Below are 20,556 nucleotides of genomic sequence, written 5' to 3'. Positions count from 1 at the left end.
TCGCCTCTGCTCAGTTTTTCCAGGGCTAAATACAGTGAATATAATAATGGGTCCCATTATTATTCTAGCCAATTAAAAAAACAGAAATTTTCAGATAGGATGTTCTTAAATGTAGCTCTACAAGGGCCACACTTAAAGGCATCAGAATACAGAAGGGCAGAAAATAACTGTATGTGTGGGGGGAAGACACACCAGACAATTACATTGGGAAATATAGACTTTAAAGTAAAATGCATGATTAGAGTGAAAAGGGATCACTAGATCAGTATAAAGGATTCAATTCCTCAGGAAGATAAAATAATTCTAAAATTGTATGCACCTAATAAAATAGCCCCAAATGCATAAATATTGGCAGGGGAACCAATCCACTGGGATACCCTGTGAGTAGGTGATAATTTTAGGAGTTTAATGAGATTGAGCCCTTAAGTAACCAAAGTCATAAAATCCTGTGATCCCTATCCTTAAAAGTTGAGCCACACCCCAAAATAGAGTAATGTTAATACCACTAACACCATGAAGAAGAGTGTATGTGTTAGTGTATTTTAAGCTTAAGTTAATTAAATACAGAGATTCCCAAGGGGATGTGGAGGTACTAAAAGATTCCTATTTGCATAATAGCCCAGAGGCTGGCTGGGACCCATTATTTTATTCCCTGTATATAGCCCTGGAAAAACTGAGCAGAGGCGAGACTATATGGCCAATGCAAGAAGAGAGCTAGTGAGGTTAGTTCACAAAGGTAATGCTCACTTTACACAAGGGAGATTCACCTTAGCTTCATTTATTACTGAAAACAGTGACTTGACCAGCTAAGGTAGATGTTAGGAATACTGGGAAGAATATGGTAGAAAAAAGAACCAGTCAAAACACAATTCTGAGGTCATTATCCCCATCATCTTCATCAATCAGACTGCAATGGGGTGAATGAGGTAGAGAACAGAGAGTGGGGAAGAGTTAAAGGCTAAATCAAGGTTTCCTTACCCAGTGCACCGAAAAGTTAGCCAGACCACAAGAGCCAAAGACATGTGGCCCCCAGCCAAACAGGAGGTACTACCCACAATGACAAAGATGTTAAGAAGTCATGCTTAATTTTGAAAAGAGCATGCATAAGGATTCATATAAGTGTGGTTCTGGTTCCACAACTGACTGGCTGTGTGTGCTTGGGAGATTTAATTGACCTCTCTGTGCTTTTTTTCTATGGAAAGTGAGGTAGAATTGTGAGACTTCAAGAAATAAATGCCATTTATTCATTCATTCATAGTCCACAAATATTTTTTGAGCACCAGACATTATTTTAGGTCCAGCAGTAAACGAGACAGATAAGGTCCCTGCTGTCATGGAACATTCTAGTGAGAAGAACAGTCAATGAACAAGTAAACTCTCTTAAGTTGAGATCCCTGGAAATAGGTTGCAATGGAGATCTGTATGATGGGAAATCTGTATGATGCTCTTAGGAAAGACACTTGGAGGCGAGTGAGGTAAGACAGAGAGTATCAGGGAGAAGATGAACTGTGATGCAGGCTTCTGTAACAGAGGCTTCTATCAACCCCACAGAAGCTGAAAAACTGGGGACAGCCCTTCGGAATTGCCCCCATACAAGGCAAGCATGTGGGTCATTATACCCCCACTTGGACCAGCCATTAAATCCAGGCTTCCCCAGGCAAGGAGTGTGGTCAAAAGTTATGTGGTCCCTTCCAAGGACAATTCTCAGAGGGACATTCAGCAGCCATCACTCCCAACACCTGGAAGAATAAGAACCATAGTCCTGCAAGAAGGATATTGTGGGTACAACGAAGCATCTGAACATGATAATTTCATGTAGCAATAGGTACTATGAAGATGAAAAAACTGGGTAATGTGATAGATGGGGGAGTAGGGCACTTACATTAGGTTAGGTGGTTAGAGAAGGCTGTGGCACATCAGAGCTGTTGGGATTGGTTTCATTATCTTTTATTTTAATGAAATTGGTGGAATATGGATATCAACCCATCATGAGAAATATATGGTGCCATTTCTCTGGATGAAGAATATACCTAGATGCCATGGAGGTTGAAGAAAAGTAGAGGTTATTATCTTTGTCCCTAAGGAGCTTGCAATATAGTTGAAGAATCTAAAGGATATAGAAAATTAGTAAACAATACCAGGTGGTAAAGCATTAGTGCCAACAAATGATACAAGCAAGGCTAGGAAAGTCCAGATCCTTGAAGTCTGTGTGGAATTTCACAGACAGAAAATAATTAGTAGAGTAGCTTTGATCAAGAATAACTGAAGCAAAAACCAGTGATCTGGAACTGGCATGGAGTGTTTGAGTGTTTGATTTGTGGGTTGGGATCAGCAGAGCCAGGCTGTTGTCCCTTTGCATTGGCCCGTGATATTTTTCTAAAGCATTGTTGAGTTTGTCCAGTTGCCTGGACTCAAACTCTCAATCAGTTCCAGGAACTTCTTAATAAGGAATCAAAGAAGCCTGAGAGATTTGAGTCCAGGCAACTGTGAGAATAGGATCCCACCAATTGAGATGGGCTTTAAGGCAAGTAGAATATGGGTTCACATTTCTTGAGTGAGGTTGGGAATGAGATTTAGTTTTGGAATATCAGTAGAGCTAATATCTTGAAGCCAGTAATGAAGGGAAGAACCCCAAGAGAGAACTTATCTATACTAATAAAAGGGTAATATGCTAATTAGACTGGGAGACCTTCCGGACGTCCTTCTGGACAAAGCCATGGTGGCAGGGCCGAGACAGAGGCAGTTAGGGATGATCAGGACAGGAGGGATGGGCAGTTGTGGGGAATCAGGTCAACGGGGGGTGAGCAGGCTGGCGGGGGAGCAGGTGGGGGTGAGCTGGCTGGCAAGCAGAGTGGTTAGGAGCGATCAGGCAGGCAGGCGAGCAGTTAGGAGCCAGTGAACCTGGATTGCGAGAAGGATGTCTGACTGCCAGTTTAGGCCTGAAGGGATCAGGCCTAAACCGGCAGTCGGATATCCGCTGAGGGGTCCCAGATTGGAGAGGGTGCAGGCCGGGCTGAGGGACACCCACCCTGTGCATGAATTTCATGCACCAGGCCACTAGTGATAAAATAATGGAGGGTTAGCTCTGAGAGGAATATCTCTAGCACTTGGAAAATGGATCCAAGAGGAACAAGCTTGGGTCCTTGAAAATGTATGTTTTAAAGTGTTTTCAGAAGATGAGAATGATTAGCATAGGCATTAAGAAGAAAAGGAAATGATAGCAGTTTCAGAGACATGGCTCTGGTACATTTTGTTGTCTTGGTTTAAAAGACTTTGTTGACAGAAGCAGTCTGTGCATTCCAAGGGTTTGAACTTGAGGGGATGCCACTTTTGTTAACCTTTAACCAAGAAGCCAGTCAGGGAGGAGATAAATTATCTGTTCAATGAGGAATAATGGTTGCATTCAAAGAGAGTATAGGAGATTACTGAGGCGCTACTGCGAACAACCCCGCGATCATTCTCTTCACTGAGGAGGATTGATGGAGAAATGTTTCCCCCCACTTTTTCTTTGGGTAGTAAAGGTGAAGTCCCAAGAGTACTAAGAAAAGGAAGACAGGACAACTGTAAAATTAAGAAGGATATGAATAAACTAAACAAGGAAGCATTTACCTAAGGCTTCTAAAGCAACTAAAGAAAATGTATTAACTTTCTAAATGAAAATATTGTTATCAAATTCATCATTGTAAAGAGCTCTTTTGGTAACTGCTGCATTCACCATTGTAGGAAGTTGCTTAGCAAGATCCAGGATCTTGGGATTTGGTCTGCGAAACCTACTTGTTGTTAGCCAAGAGGCAGTGTTAGAAGGATTTAGATTAAAAGGAGAATTTTGTCCTAGTTTTGAAGTATGTCTAGGACAGTGGTTGAAGCTGTTAAGTCAGAATCTGCTCTCATGTGGTTGACACTAAAAGTTAGTGATCCAAGTGGCTATTTAGACTCCTCACAGATCACTAGAAATAGGGAAAGTGGAGGCCAGAGGACTGTAGCGAAATAGAATGGCAGATTGGTAAGTACTTAAAAAGCATAAAGCTGAATAAGGTCAATAGTCTAGTTAATAGCACTGTAGCAACATCAGTTTCCTGGTCTTAATATCCTACTACCATCATATTAGATGTCACCATTGGGAAAGTAGGGGGAAGGGTATATGGGACTCTGTACTATTGTTATCACTTCCTATATGAGCCTGTAATTATTTCAAATAAAATGTTTAAAAGACGTTCTGCCTGGGGATGGGGGAGAATAATCCTCATGAACTATAATGGATATTTGTGTGGCTCTTTATAGTTTTTAATGCTTTCACATAAGTTATTTCATTTGTATCTCCCAACAACACTGTTAGCTGCCAAAGGTATATTTTTATCCCCATTTTATAGGTTGAAAAAACCTGAGGCTCAGAGAGATAAAGTAACTCACCTGTGGTCACAGAAAGCAAATTGCAAAGGCAAGTTTAAAATTCATGTTTTCAAGTTCTAAATGCCATGCATGATTCCTTGAGTCCAAACCCATCTGGCCCAGTTTGGCTCCCACAGACACAGACCCTGAAACAAGTATTTGAGGGCAAGACATTTATTTAGAAGGTAGTTTGAAGGCCAGTGTGGGAGCAAGGAAGAATGGCAGGTTTGGAAAGGTAATGGGGGGATGAGGACAAATATGTAATACCTTAATCAATAAAGAAATTTTTAAAAAATGGCAGGAAAGAGTACATTATGTAGTACTAGAGTCCCGGTGCACGAATTTGTGCGCTAGTGGGATCCTTGGCCTGCCCTGTGGGATTGGGCTGAAACTGGCTCTCTAATATCCCCCGAGGAGTCCTGGATTGTGAGAGGGTGTAGGCCAGGCTGAGGGAGCCCACTGGTGCATGATTGGGGCTGGGGAAAGATGTGGGAGATTGGCTAGCCAGGGAAGGACCTTTGGAGGACTCCAGGGTGTGTCCAGCCCATTTCGCTCAGTCCCAATCAGCCAGGCACCAACAGAAAGCTGACCTACCAGTCAGAATGTCTACCCCCTGATGGTCAGTGCACATCATAGCAAGCGGTTGAGTGGCTTAGCTTATCATTAGCATATTATGCTTTGATTGGTTGAATGGCTGACTAGCCAACTGGACACTTAGCATATTAGGCTTTTATTATATAGAATTTTGCCTCTGGGGGCACCTGGGCTTCCTCTCACTGGGAAAATCTGGGAGGTAGGTTAGAGCATGCCTTGGAGATATACCCAACCAAGGGCAATGCAGCTGGTGTATTACCTCTTAGTCCATTCAATAGCAAGTGGAGGAACTCTCACAGGGTGCTTATTTCATGGCCCCTCTATGTTACTCTGAGGCCAAGAGAAAACCTCAGGCATAAAATCACAGACAGTGCTTGAGTAGGACACTGTCAACATAGAGTGGAAAGGGGATGTGGACAGGGTCCCCACCAACAGTGTTTGTTCCTTTATTCCAGTATCCATCCCCTGAACTTGCTGCCACTCAGACTGTTTCCTCTCATCTTAGAATATTCTCCAACACACACACGTTGAAACAAGGGAGGGATGGTGTGCCTTTGTCTTGCTTTTGGGGCCCAATAGTCAACATCTAAGAGAGAAAGTGCAGCAAAAAAAGACGTGTGTGCAGAGACTAGATGTGTGCATATCTGTGTCTTTTTATACATCTCTTTTCTTAGAGTCTACCTACTTATTCCAAAAGCAATCTGAGGCTGAAGAGAAGATACAAATGTCGGTGTCCACTGGGTCAGAGGTTAAGTCAAAAGTCAAAGGTTGATTGGCTTTTTCCATTTTACCAACATAAATAAGGTCCATTTATTGGGACTCCTTTAAAAGGGTCTAAAATGACCAAAAACAGCAATTGGCTAAAGAACAGAGTTGAAGATTGTGTTTTATTTAGTTTGGTGGATACTACAGAACAGGGTAATGGTATTCTGGGAAAATGGGCTAGCTAAGTGATATGTGATGGAGAGTAGAAGAAATCAGTGGAGGCCTTTCTCATGATGATTGACACCCATTAAAGAATTGATTGGCTCATTTCTTAATCATATGATTTTTTTTTTCTCCAGGGTACATGCTGATATACTCTTCATCTCTGTGGGCTAATTTAATCATTATGTGCACACCCTAGACATTAGTGCTATTTCCCCTACTTGTGCATGAAATGGACATTTCAGACAGTTATAACTATCAATTATTCTAACCTACTTATTTCCCCAAGTTATGTTCTCAATTAGAGCCATTTTGCTGTGTTTGGTACTATGAAGTGGAACACATATTCTGATTTTTTAAAATATATTTTAAATAGCAAAGGTGTACTATATTTCCCCCTATTATAATAATTCAAAAGCAATTGATGGAATGTTTCTCGACTGTTTACCCAACCGTAAAAATTTGACCCTTGAATTAAAATCAAATAAAAATATCCAGACAATGTAATTCCTTGAAATATAGAGCATTTTTATCTCCAGAAAACTTCCACAGCTTTAATTCATTATATCTTCATAGTTTTTTTTTCATATTTAAAAGATGCCATAAGGTTGTGATGAGTGATAAAATAGTGTTCATTTTTGGTACATGTAACATAACTGTGTTTCCCAATTTAGCATCAGTTCCTTCTAAATTATAACCATAGTCTTACATTAATGCCATCATATTTCCTAAGCCTACATACAAACAAACATAAAGCCACTTTAACCTATAAAATGCACTTGGATTTATCCATATTTGATTCCTGGCTTCTTTGTGCTCTCGAAACTTTGGAATTTTGTTTTCTTGTGTTTTATTTTTGCTCCCATTTTTCCATCATAAACTAGAAACCACATCAGCTGATGACCTAATGCTCTTACATCAGGTCTCTCTCCTTGGCAAGGGGCTTGCAATTTAAGAGGTATGTTTCTTGATGAAGGCAATGCTGGACTCACCAGGGGCCCACTAGAGTTTCTTAGGTAGAGAACCTGAAGTGCAGATCTGTATCCCTTTACAAAATACAATTTCTCTCCAATCTGTGAACAGAGAGGAACTCGCTGCACACAATGCTTACCAGGTATTCTGCTAGTAGCATAGCAACATAGACACTTAGCTGTGGTGGTTTTCAATGATTTACTACCAAATAGATGCACCTTTATAACTGAACACAAGATGAATAACTAAAGCATTCTCAAAGGCAATGTTAAATGGCAGAGGCTACCATACATTATGAACAAATATTAAGCAATACCAACAAAGCCTGCCATTTAATTTAATTTTAAAAAGTAATTTGGGATATGATGTGACAATTTTGGCTTTGCCAAGAAAGGGTGAGTCAAAAGCAACCCGACAAATAAAAAAAAAACCGTCTGAATAGTAAAAAAGTGCCAGAGGTAAAGTCTATATCAGTGCCTGTAAATATAGCAGTGTCCTTCTAGGAGAGGTGGGTGTTTATTTCAGTGGGACCCAGAAAGAGACAAGAGGGACCTTTTGGTTGGGGGTTCTTTATCTAGGGAGCTATAATGAATTCCTGGTGAACCCAGTATTTTGTCTTAAGCCAGAGACAGAGGTCCTCTTAAATTGCCAGCCTCTTTTGCAAAGAGGCTTTGCAAAAGCCTCTTTATTTGGAATTTTTATGAATCACTTTTCTTTCTTGAGGTATACCTTAAAGGAGAGTGCACAACTATGGAATATACAGTTTAATGAATGTTTATCTATGTCTACACCAATGGATACTACACTAGATCAGGATATAGAACATTTCCAGAGTCCCAGAGGGCTCACTCATGACCCCTCAGTCAGTACCCCAGGGTAAGCACGATTCTGACCTCTAGTGCCATAAAGCGGAATTGCTGGATCATAGGGTATTTGCATGATTAGCTTTAATAGGTACTGCCAAACCTTTTGGAAAACTGTTGAACCAATTTACAATCTTAACCAATCACATCTTGTTTGCCCAGAATTTATTCTTTTGGCACTGAAAATACTCGACACCTCTTCTCTTGCTATTTAATTGACCTAACCAATGACAAGTTTTCATTACCCCTTAGGTTTTTAATGGTATACAAGCCAATGTGGCTGTCATTTGTCATTTGCTTGTGGTGGGCAACCGCAGAGTGAGCAATATGGTGACACACTATGATTTCACAGTTATTAGGGTGTTACTGTGGATTTCATGGTAAGTCTCCACAAGACAAAACAAGGTCATCGCAGTAGTAAATCTCAACAAATCATGACCTATGTTGTTACTTTATGAGACCACAAAGTATGAACTACTTCTCTCTCTCATGCAATGAGATGCGCCATTCTCAAAGGTCTCCCAAGAGCTGCTAGGAAAATAGCGACTTTTTAAAATCCTCGCCAGAGGATACATTTTTATTGATTTAAGATTTTAAAATTGATTTTAGAAATAGAGGAAGGGGAGAGGGAGGGACAGGGTGAGGAGAGGGAGAGAGAGGGGGAAAGGGAGGAGAGAGAGAGAGAGAGAGAGAGAGAGAGAGAGAGAGAGAGAGAGAGAGATTGGTTGCCTCCCATATGCGCCCCACCCAGGGATCAAATCCACAACCTAGGTATGTGCCCTGACCTGCAATTGAACCCTCCATCTTTCAGTATAGGGAGGACACTCCAACCAACTGAGCCACCCAGCAGGAAAGAGTGGATTTTTAAACCTAGAAAGAGTGTGAGTGGAGCCTGGGAGCTTTGCCAATGGGAGTATCATCATTCAGGCCCTATTTCAAATCTAAACCAGCTGATGGTATCTCTTTACATTTTTTCTTCTAAATTATAATTAGGCTTAAAATTTTTCTTTTTCGCTTTTATTCAATTAGTCTTGGGAAAATGTGTACTATTAAAGATTTAGGTACAGCTGACAGGATGTGTATGACACAAAAATTCTGCTTGGTATTCATGTCAGAGACTATTAGTGCCATTTGTTTAGAATTTGGTTTTATTTTAAACATTTCTAAAAAAAAAAAAAAACCACAGCAAAATGCCAAGTGGCAGCTTATCCTACCCATTCAAAATGTTGCATATAATCTAATCATTTCCAGGGATTTATAAATGAAATAAATATAAAAATGCCTACTAATGTACACCTCTACATTTTCTTGTCCCCAACCAAGCTAAGAATGCACACTCGATGACAGGAAATGTTGTCCAGGATTGCTTTATAAACAGCCAGTGAAAGGGGGATATGGAAAGGGGAATGGAGATGAAACAAGATTGTCCAAATATAGATCATTGTTGAAGCTGAGTGATGGGTGCAGGGGTATATTATACTATTTTCTTTACATTCATGGATTTGATATTGTTCATAATAAAAATTTAAAAGTCATACAAAAAAACAGGTTAATAATAGTTAAGGGGTATGGAACTGTATAACCAGCATAATTTTAAAAACAATTTATAGAAATAGGAACATGGACTGCTATTTGCTTATATTAAGAAATTATGATCATAGTATTGTGGTTTTATTTATAAAACTAGAGGCCCAGTGCATGATTGAGCCAATGACAAGTTTTCATTACCCCTTAGGTTTTTAATGGTATACAAGCCAATGTATACAAGCGGGTCCCCTACATGCTTTCGCTTTCGATCACGGGGGAGCTGGGTGCCTGTCCGCTGGTGCACCAGGCCTTTCAGAAGCCTCCAGCGTGGCGGAGGCTTCTGAAAGGCCTGGTGCCTGAGCGGACAGGCACCCAGCTCCCAGGCTTTCGCTTTTGATCGCTGGTGCACCAGGCCTTTCAGAAGCCTCCAGCGCGGCGGAGGCTTCTGAAAGGCCTGGTGTGTGAGCAGAAAGGCATCCAACTGCCACGCTTTTGCTTTTGATCGTGGGGAGCTGGGTGCCTGTCCGCTGGTGCACCAGGCCTTTCAGAAGTCTCAGGCTCAGCAGAGGCTTCTGAAAGGCCTGGTGCCGGAGCAGACAGGCACCCAGCTCCCCCGCTTTTGATAGTCCGTGGCCGCTGAGGGGGGCTACCCTGCTGTTGAGAGGCGCAGGGGGCGGGACTCCCACCCCCTGCGCCTCTCAACGGCCGCTTAGGGGGGCTGCCGCGGACACCTGGCTACCCTGCTGTTGAGAGGCGCAGCTGAGTGTCCATGGCAGGCCCTCTCAGCGGCCGCAGATCTGGCCGTTGAGAGGCGCAGGGGGCGGGCCCGCCCCCTGCGCCTCTCAACAGCAGGGTAGCCCCCCTCAGTGGCAGCGGATCTGTGCCTCTCAATGGCCGGATAGGCCACCCTGAGTCCCGCCCCCCAGCCTCCCGCTGCCCAATCGTGGGCATAGCGGAGTGATGGTAATTTACATGTTACTCTATTATTAGATAGGATAATTCTTATATTTTAGAGATATGTCCTGAAATATTTATGGGTGAAATGATATGATGTCTGGTTTCTACTTAGGAAATGGGAGGGATTGGTCATGGGTAAATGGTTGTTGCTGAATGGTGGGGCTGTAGAGGTTCATCTACTGCTTGAGCCACCTTTGTATACATTCAGAAATAAAGTAAAAAATAATTTATGTATATACATTTAAAGAAAAAAATATAAGTATTATGCAATTGCAGATTTGTTTTTCTCTTCATCCTTAGCTTATGAAAAGCTTAAATTGAAATGTTTTTATAAAACCAGCATTTGTATAAAGCACCTCTGAAATTATTCTTTCATTTGGGGAACACATTAAAAGCAATAAAAAATAAAAGTGTAAGTACAAACAAAACAGTAATTGTGTTCAGGTAAATATCACCCAATGGACTAACAAATTTTCATGGTTCCAAGGTTACAGTGCAAAACTGCCTGGGGAGTAGGGATTCTGTACCTCTGTGGCATGTCTATCCTGTCAACAGTTGGACCGGATAGGGCAGGGGTGAAACACAGCTTCCAGATCATGCTTCTCCAACCCTATCTCTTCTAGAAATTTACAGACCATCATATCAGGACTAACCTTTTCTGAACCAGTATCAGAACCTATGGTCTGAGAAGTGCACATATGGAAAACATGCAGCTGAATGAGAGAGTAGTTTATGCTGTGGTTAGGGACACTGGCTCAAAAGCCAGAATCTCTGGGTTTAAATCCAGAACAATGTGACCTTAGCTAAGTTATTTAACCTCTCTGTACAATAGCTTCTTCATCTTTAAAACAGGAGTGATCATAATAATACTCCATCTCATGGGGTTATTGTGAGGTGTAACCAAGGTCAAGCCTTTAGAACAGTGCTTCAAAAAAGTGCACCAAAAAAAGAGGCATTGTTACCATTGTAAGAGGGTTTGTCCTAAAACATCTTTGAAATACAGCAGTGGGCAAATGTGCAGATAACAGTCATGCTTCCCATTTTTCTCCATTCAAAGACCCCCTAACCAGAGGGGAAGGAATGCTCATTGCAAGGAACTCTGGGAGCATAGTCTGAAGGGGTCCTCTTGCAAGTACAAATCCCATTACAGTTTAATATTTATACTTAAAGGTCCAACAGATTTTGCATCCTACAACATATATAACTATGTTTGTTTTATTATAGAAATAATGTGACCCACCTGATAATTTCTTTTGCATAGATTTGAGGATCAAGAGAGATGCTTTTCTGATCATCTGGATCCTCAGTTTGAGAAGCTGAGACATTTAGAGCCATCTGATTCAGTGAATTCCCCAGATTCTCCTCCCACACAATCTGGTGTACTTTCTACCAGCTTCTTCTTAATACCATCCTCTACCATTGCAACAAAAAAGTAAGATACCTAGGAATAAACTTAAATAAGGAGGTAAAAGACTTGTACTCAGAAAACTATAGGACATTGAAAAATGAGATAGAGGAAGATATAAACAAGTGGAAGAATATAACATGTTCATGGATTAGTAGAATCAACATCATTAAAATGTCCATACTACCCAAAGCAATCTATAGATTCAATGCAACCCCCATTAAAATACCAATGGCATATTTTAGACCTAGAACAAACTCTCCAAAAATTTATATGGAATAAAAAAAGACCCTAAATAGCCACAGAAATCCCGAGAAAGAACAAAGTTGGAAGGATCACAATACCAGATATCAAGTTATATTACAAAGCCACTGTTCTCAAAACAGCTTGGTACTGGCACAAGAACATACATATAGACCAATGGAATAGAACAGAGGACCCAGAAATTGACCTAAGCATTATGCTTAATTAATATTTGACAAAGAAGGCAAGAACATAAAATGGAGTCAAGAGTCTCTTCAATAAATAGTGTTGGGAAAATTAGACAGATACAGGCAAAAATATGAAACTAGATCACCAACTTACACCATACACAAAAATAAACTCAAAATGGATAAAAGACTTAAAGTAAGAAGGGAAACAATAAAAATCTTAGAAACATCCATAGGCAGCAAAATATCAGACATCTCATAGCAATATGTTTACCAATACAGCTCCTAGGAAAATGTAAACTAAGGAGAAAATAAACAAATGGGACTGCATCAAAATAAAATGCTTTGCACAGCAAAAGAAACCATCAACAAAACAACAAGAGAGCCCACTGCATAGGAGAACATATTTGCCAATGTTACATCTGATAAGGGTTTAATCTCCAATATAGGGAAATCATAAACTTAACAAGAGGAAGATAAAAAATCCAATCAAAAAATGGGCAAAGGACCTAAATAGACACTTTTCCAAAGCAGACATACAGAAGGCCAAGAGGCATATGAAAAAATTGCTCAAAGTCACTAATCATCCGAGAGATGCAAATCAAAATGACAATGAGATACCATCTCACACCTGTCAAAATAGCTATCATCAACAAATCAACAAATGACAAGTGCTGGCGAGGATGTGGAGAAAAGGAATGCTCGTGCACTGCTGGTGGGAATGCAGACTGGTGCAGCCACTATGGAAAACAGTATGGAGTTTCCTCAAAAAACTGAAAATGGAATTCCCTTTTGATTTAGCAATCCCACTACTAGGAATATATCCCAATAAATCAGAGACACCAATCAGAATATATGTACCCCTATGTTCATAGCAGCACAATTTACCATAGCTAACTAAGATTTGGAAACAGACTAAGTGCCCATCAGCAGATAAATGGATTTAAAAAATGTGGTACATCTATACAATGGAATACTATGCTGCTGTAAAAAAGAAAGAACTCTTACCATTTGCAATATCATGGATAGAACTGGAGAGCATTATGCTAAGCGAAACAAACCAGTCAGAGAAAGATAAATATCACATGATCTCACTCATTTGTGGAATATAGTGAACAACATAAACTGATTAACTAAAATAGATCCAGAGACATAGAAGCATTGAACAGATCATCAAACCTCAGAGGGAAGGTAGGGGATGGTGGAAGGGTGGGGTAAGAGATCAACCAAAGGACTTACATGTATGCATATAAGCATAACCAATGGACACAGACAATAGGAGGGTGAAGGCCTGGGCTGAGGAATGGGGGCTGTCTGGGAGAGGTCAATGAAGGGAAAAAGGGGACACATATAACACTTTCAATAATAAAGAATTTAAAAAATGCCATCCTCTATCCTCCAAGAGGCACTTTCTAGTTTTACCTCATGGCCTTTGATGGTCAGGGTATTGGGTAACATTCCTGTTGTCCTCATTTTCATTGGCTCCTCTGTGGCTGTTGACTCAATCCTTTTTGAAACTCACTGAATTGGTTTCTGAGACATCACAAGCTTCAGGATCTCCTCCTACTGATCTGGCTATTCTTTATCTCTTTATAGAGGTAGCCATGAGACTGAGACCTGATAATGAAATGTGGATGGAAGTGATATGAACCACTTCCAGGTCTGGCCCATTAAAGCCTCTCACATATGACCCTCCCTTTCTTCCCCTCATCTGAGTAGAGAGGACCAAGTATCTATGGAAGGGAGGAGCTTTGAGGTAGATAGAGCCACTGTACAATTCCACAACTTAGGCCACCAGGGGGTCAGCACCGGGAAAAGGAGAAACAAAACAAAACAAAACAAACAGGAAATTCATCACTATACTGACTTTATCAAATTTTGACTTCCCTTCCCAATCTGCCTGCCAGGATTTACTTTTTAGAATTATCAGTCATTGTCATCATAAATTTTGTATCCTGTCTAGAGTTTGTAGTTGTAATTGGTGGGGCAGATACATCTTGGACAGCACTCCCTCCATCATCTTGTTTTTGTATCCAAATTCCTGTCTGAATACCTGGCTAATAGTGGGATCTTAACAGTGGTTTGCTAGGTGGATTAATGAATTATCCAGATTCATAAAATCGGATATGGGCCCTGGCTGGAGTGGCTCAGTTGGTTGGGCATCCTCCTGTGCACTAAAAGGTCACCAGTTCCATTCCGTGTCAGGGCGTATGCCCAGTTGGACTTGATCCCCAGTTGCGGGTGTGTGCAGGAGGCAGCCTATTGATGTTTCTCTTTCTCCCCCCCCCTCTCTGAAATCAATAAAGACATATTTAAAAAATATATAACCACAGTTTAAAATAAAATAAAATAAAATAAAATCATCTATGACATACTCTTATTAGAACAGCATTTCTTATTCTCAGCTTTATAATTTATATGTGTCAAAATATTTGAAACTAGAGGCCTGGTGCATGGATTCGTGCATTGGTGGGGTCCCTCGGCCTGGCCTGTACCCTCTTGCAATCCGGGACCCATCAGGGGGATGTTGGAAAGTCAGTTTCGGCCCAATTCCCACAGGGGTCCCGGATTGTGAGAGGGCACAGGCCAGGCTGAGGGACCCCACTGGTGCATGATCGGGGCTGTGGAGGGATTGCAGGAGGGCTCCAGGATGTGTCTGGCCTGTCTTGTCAGTCCTGATCACCCAGACCCCAGCAGCAAGCTAACCTATTGGTCAGAGCATCTGCCCCCTGGTGGTAAGTGCGCATCATAGCAACTGGTCAAATGGTCAAACGAACAGTGGGACACTTAGCATATTAGGCTTTTATTATGTAGGATGGTTCTCATGAGAATTGCAGATGTAATTAAGGATAGAAACTACTGTAGATCCTCCAAAGAGAGGTTATAGTATGTGTTACTACTTTCGTGATGAGAAAAGAATGAGTCGTGATAATTTTACATACAGATCTTCAAATTAATGAAAGATAGAAGTTTGTGAATTGCTGCTTTGTAAACAGAATATGGCTTATTTCTTATACCTTATATATGTATATTAAGAAGAGGTAAGAAATCTATATTCATATGTGTGTGTTGAAAATTTAGTTTGTAAATTTTTGATTCCTAAACAATAACATTTGTAATTCCTTAGTGTTGTTCATTATAAACAGATATATCATTTAGTTAACACATGCAATGTTCGATGAGATTAAGTTCTTAAGAATTAGCTCCTGAACAGGGGGGGGGGGCATGTCTGGGGAGGGGTGTGGGATGGGAATGGGGGGATGAGGACAAATATGTGATATCTTAATCAATAAAGAAATTAAAAAAAAAGAATTAGCTCCTGTTTTTAAAAGATAGTAATATAGTCCCAGTGATGAAAACACTTGTACTCTTCTTACCTATTATTTTCCTCACAATGTCCCAGTGAGGTGGGTGTTAGTCAGATTTGACAGAGTCTACGGAAGCTCAGAAATTTGAGGGATCAGTTCCTGATAACATGATAGTGGCAGAATTGAATCTTCTATCCAGGTCTTCTGGCCCCAATTTCTGTTCCCTTGTCATTATATCTCAGTCTAGCTGGGGAATAAGACATCCCATTCACAAACAGTTATCCAGTGGTTCAAGGCAGGTGATGACAAATGCCAACTGAATGGTTAAATACAGCAGGGAGCACACTTCCGTACTTGTCCTCCCTAACTCTTGTTGGGGAAGGCAGCATTCTAGAAAGGGCACCGTTGATCTGGTTGTCTCACTCTGAGCACCACCAAAGTCATCGTTGAAAATGTTGATGAGGTTATTTTATTTAAGGGATAATTAATAAAGAGCACAAAAATGACTGAGTGCATACCTGGGCCCAAACTGAGAACTGTACATTTTTAAGTAAAATGCTATATATAAGAAACTACAAAGAATACACAAGGTGGTTCCAGTATTCACTTTCAATCATTCCTTATTAAGGAACTGTAGAAAACTTTAGCTACTACTCATTTTTTCCTTCTAAGTAATTAAGTGTATTTTTAAAATTTAGATATCAAATAAAAGATATGCCCAAGGAAAACTAATCTAGGGTGACGGTTGGGAAATGGACGATTACCTGGAAAGGGGCATGAGGGACTATTTTGAGGTGATGGAAATGTTCTATAGCTTCTTTTGGGCTGTGGATGCTCAACTGTTTATAACTCATAGGAAAGTTAATGTAAGATATGTGTATTTTAAAAATATGTTTGTATTAATTTCAGAAAGTAAGGGGGGGAGAGAGAGAGAGAGAGAGAGAGAGAGAGAGAGAGACCTCAATGATGAGAGAGAATCATTGATCAGCTGCCTCCTGCACACCCAACACTGGGGATCAAGCCGCAACCTGAGCATGTGCCCTGAATGGGAATCGAACCGTCCACCCCCTGGTTCATAGGTCTATGCTAAGCCACTGAGCCATGCCGGTTGGGCAAGATCTGTATATTTCATTTTACATTAATTATTCCTCAGTTTTTATTTATTTACTAGAAGCCCGGTGCACAAAATTCGTGCAGGGTGGGGGGTTGTCCCTCAGCCCAGCCTGTACCCTCTCCAATCTGGGACCCCTCGAGGGATCAGGCCTAAACGGGCAGTCGGACATCCCTCTCACAATCCAGGACTGCTGGCTCCCAACTGCTTGCCTGCCTGCCTTCCTGATTGCCCCTAACCGCTTCTGCCTGCCAGCCTGATCACCCCCTAACCACTCTGCTGCCAGCCTGGTTGATGCTTAACTGCTCCCCTGCCAGCCTGTTTGCCCCCAACTTCCCTCCTCTGCCAGCCTGGTCACCCCTAACTGCTCTCTCCTGCAGGGTTGATCACCTCCAACTGCCCTCCCTTGCAAGCCTGGTCCCTCTCAACTGCCCTCCCTTGCAGGCCTGGTCCCTCACAACTGCCCTCCCTTGCAGGCTGGGTGCCTCCCAACTGCCCTCTCCTGATGGCCATCTTGTAGTGGCCATCTTGTGTCCACATGGGGGCAGGATCTTTGACCACATGGGGGCAGCTATATTGTGTGTTGCAGTGATGATCAATCTGTATATTACTCTTTTATTAGATAGGATAGAGGCCTGGTGCATGCGTGGGGGCCAGCTGGTTTGCCCTGAAGGGTGTCACAGATAAGGGTGGGGGTTCCCTTCGGGTATGGGACGGCCAGAGCGAGGGGCCTGTGGTGGTGTGCAGGCCGGCCACGCCCCCTGGTGACCCAAGAGGAGGTCCTGGTATCTGGAATTTATTTTCCTTCTACAATTGAAACCTTGTAGCCTGGGGCGGAGCCAAGCCTGCTGCTGCTCCCTCCGGGGTGGCAGCCATTTCTGTGGCAGTTAATTCACCTTCTACAATTGAAACTTTGTAGCCTTAAGCAGGTGAGCCCAGCCAGGGTGTGCGGAAAGCTTTGCTTCCCCTGTTGCCGCTGGCAACCCTGGCCTGCTCTCTCAAGCTCCATTCTGCGCCATTTGTTTGAATTTGTTTACCTTCTATAATTGAAACGTTGTAGCTTGAGTGGAGGCTTAGGCCTGCAACGGCTATGGAAAGCTTGGCTTGCTCTGTTACCTGGGAAACCTTGCTCTCTGTGGCTGTAGCCATCTTGGATGGGGGTTAATTTGCATACTCGCCCTGATTGGCTGGTGGGCGTGGCTTGGCTGGTGGGCATGGCTTATGTAGCAGAGTGATGGTTAATTTGCATATTACCATTTTATTAGAGAGGATTTTTTAATATATATTTTTTGATTTTTTACAGAAAGGAAGGGAGAGGGAGAGAGAATTAGAAACATTGATGAGAGAGAAACATCAATCAGCTGCCTCCTGCACACTCCCTACTGGGGATGTGCCCACTACCAAGGTACATGCCCTTGACCGGAATCGAATCTGGGACCCTTGAGTCCGCAGGCCGACGCTCTATCCACTGAGCCAAACTGGCTAAGACTATTCCTCAGTTTTTAAAATGTGGAAAAGAGTGTATGTACAGTTCCTCAAAATTCTTTTAGGGGTATGTTAGCAAAAATGATAACTGTTGTTCCAGGCATACATGGAAAAAAACTCTTTTTTTTAAGATTCTTACTTTCGCTTTTGGTTTTTTCAGAACTATGCAGCTTGACTGCAAGGTAAATTGATTCATAACATGTTATATTTTAGTTATTTTTTTTTTACTGTTAGCTTTAGTGGTTTATTTTCATAACCACATTGGTTTTTTATGCCTAAGAACATTCTCTAACAGAAAAGAGAAGGGTGGAGAGTAACATGAACTAGGAAAAGGTTCATCTTCAGATAATTTGGTGAGTGGATGTATTTCCCTGTTTGTCTTTGTAATTGCTCCTCCCAGAACCTCTTTTATAGATGAGGAATGTAGTGATTATAATAGCTTTTCATGCAAATGGAGTCCCCAAATTGATCATCTAGTTTTAAAGAATTGGTCTGGAATTCCACATGAATTTAGAAGGGAAGCTGCCCTGGCACACAGATGTTTACATGAATCAATGAAGGGACACATTGGGTTATACTGACTGAAGATGCTCAGTACTGACAATTTTCTCCCTGACCTGGTCCTAGTCATCATTTCTCTGCAACTCGCCGATTCAGCTAGGCCATAAAAACCTTAATAACCAGCTGAATCTTCTTGCAGAGGGCATGAAGCCACAGGCTTCTTTAATCTTCTGTTGCAGGGGAGACAAGTGACAGGGAGACCTGCTCTTCCATGAATAATATTCCCATCTTGTTGTCTCTTCTCACACATGCTTCACGTCTGCAAGATATTCTGTCAGTCCTCCATATTTTCTGTATCTGCTCTCTGCTCCAAAAAGCCCATGCTTGAGATGTCCTCAGAACTGTGAGGGAAATCCAATAATTCTGCTGAGCTGCAGGAATCAAGAAATTTGGGTTTTTCTTCCTTTCCTTATAAATTTTTTGGCTCTAACCACTAGAGCCAAAATGGTTTTTTGGCAATAAGGGACATCAATTCCTTCATTTTCCTCCTTTACAGGAGTGGCAGTGATAACAAGAATAAATAGATAATGGGCTCACTTACAATATTGATCTTTCCTCAGGGCCCAGAAACAGAAACCCTTCTTGTTTGGAGAGTTCAGTTTCCGGCACTCAGTTATACAACCACACCTTCAGAAACAACTACTCTATCAGTGTCATTACTTAAGGATGTAAAATCCTCAATGTCATTTTTTCACACCTCTATCACCTTTTTGTCACATTTCCTATTTTTTTAATTTGTTTGGTCAGTATTTGCAGCTTCTACTTTTATTCCAGCACGTAAGTGCTTGAATACTGCCTCATTCAAAATCCACACTTCATCCCAAGTGTCCAAAACAATGGCAGGACCTACCTCCCCCTCTAGGATCTCTGCATTGATGAGGTGAACCAGGCAACATGGGAATACTGCCTTCTTCGGTTCTTCTCCTGGTATTGAAACTTTCCTCAGAATATCCATGCTCTGACCCTGCAGTGGTGGTGAAAATATTCATTCTTAGAGTATCGTAGAGAGGGCTTGGACCTTTCATGGAGAAGCTCTTAAATCCAAGTACTTCTCCTAAAAAGATATTCACCACAGCATACCATACGCTGCTTCACCATTCTATGCTGGTCTAGATCATGCATGGCCACTCAAATGGTGAACATTTCACTTTTTCCACCTGCAAAATCTCCAACAGTGGCAGTGTTATTGTACCTGTTATACACATAAAATCAATCTGACTGATTTGGTCTGGGGAGAACCTGCAGGCACTATCAGATGTAGAACATGTGGGTGGAACTGGAAAATGATGTCATTTTGGAACTGAAGAACTTGCAATCTGTTGACCAAAACTTACAGCTACTCCATGCACTGCTCCTCAGCTGAATCTGAAAGGTGCCAGCCATGGGTCCTATTGACTCAGCAACATTTTGACTCTGTGAGTAGCTTAGCATTTTTAAGAGACACCTTATTCCCTGAAACAATCTCTATGCTCTTCTGTACTGGGTTGAATAGAGTCCCCCACTCTAAATTTACATCGACCTGGAACCTTGGAATGTGACCTTATTTGGAGACAGGATCTTTGCAGATATAATTAGTTAAGATGCAACCATACTAGGTTAGGGTGAATAACAATGCAATGACTGCAAGACACACGGAGAAGAGGGCATGTGATGATAGAGGCAGAGATTTGGGTGATGCATCTACAAGCCATGGATCACCACAGTTTGCTGTCTACTGCCAGAAGCCAGGAAGAGGCCTTTCTTTATAAGGACAATGTGAGTTCGGGTGCAGGGCCTCCAGAAGTGTGAAAAAATAAATTTCTATTGTTTTAAGCCACCCAGCTTGTAGTATTTTTGTGGCAACCATGGAAAACACACATTTTCTTTCATTGTTCAAACTCCTAATTATTTACAAATTCTCTCTACTGTAAGTTCCACAGCAGTGAGAAGAAGCTTAGTGTTGTGTTTCAGTGGAGTGATTCTGAAACCAGATTAGTTGGGTTTCAATCTTGACATTACCACTTATTAGCTGTGTGACCTTGAACAA

The 20,556-nt window shown here is 41.5% G+C and overlaps 1 pseudogene; it reads right to left on the bottom strand.

Moving 5' to 3' along the window:
* Nucleotides 1-18,626: 18,626 nt before the first annotated feature.
* On the bottom strand, nucleotides 18,627-19,823 carry LOC114227589 (protein Mdm4-like; annotated as a pseudogene).
* Nucleotides 19,824-20,556: the final 733 nt, after the last annotated feature.

This window comes from Eptesicus fuscus, chromosome 1 (genome assembly GCF_027574615.1).
Source record: "Eptesicus fuscus isolate TK198812 chromosome 1, DD_ASM_mEF_20220401, whole genome shotgun sequence".
In the NCBI taxonomy this organism is placed as follows: Eukaryota; Metazoa; Chordata; class Mammalia; order Chiroptera; family Vespertilionidae; genus Eptesicus; species Eptesicus fuscus.
The sequence above is the reverse complement of the archived record's forward strand: the minus strand, read 5'-3'. Positions and strand labels throughout refer to the sequence as shown.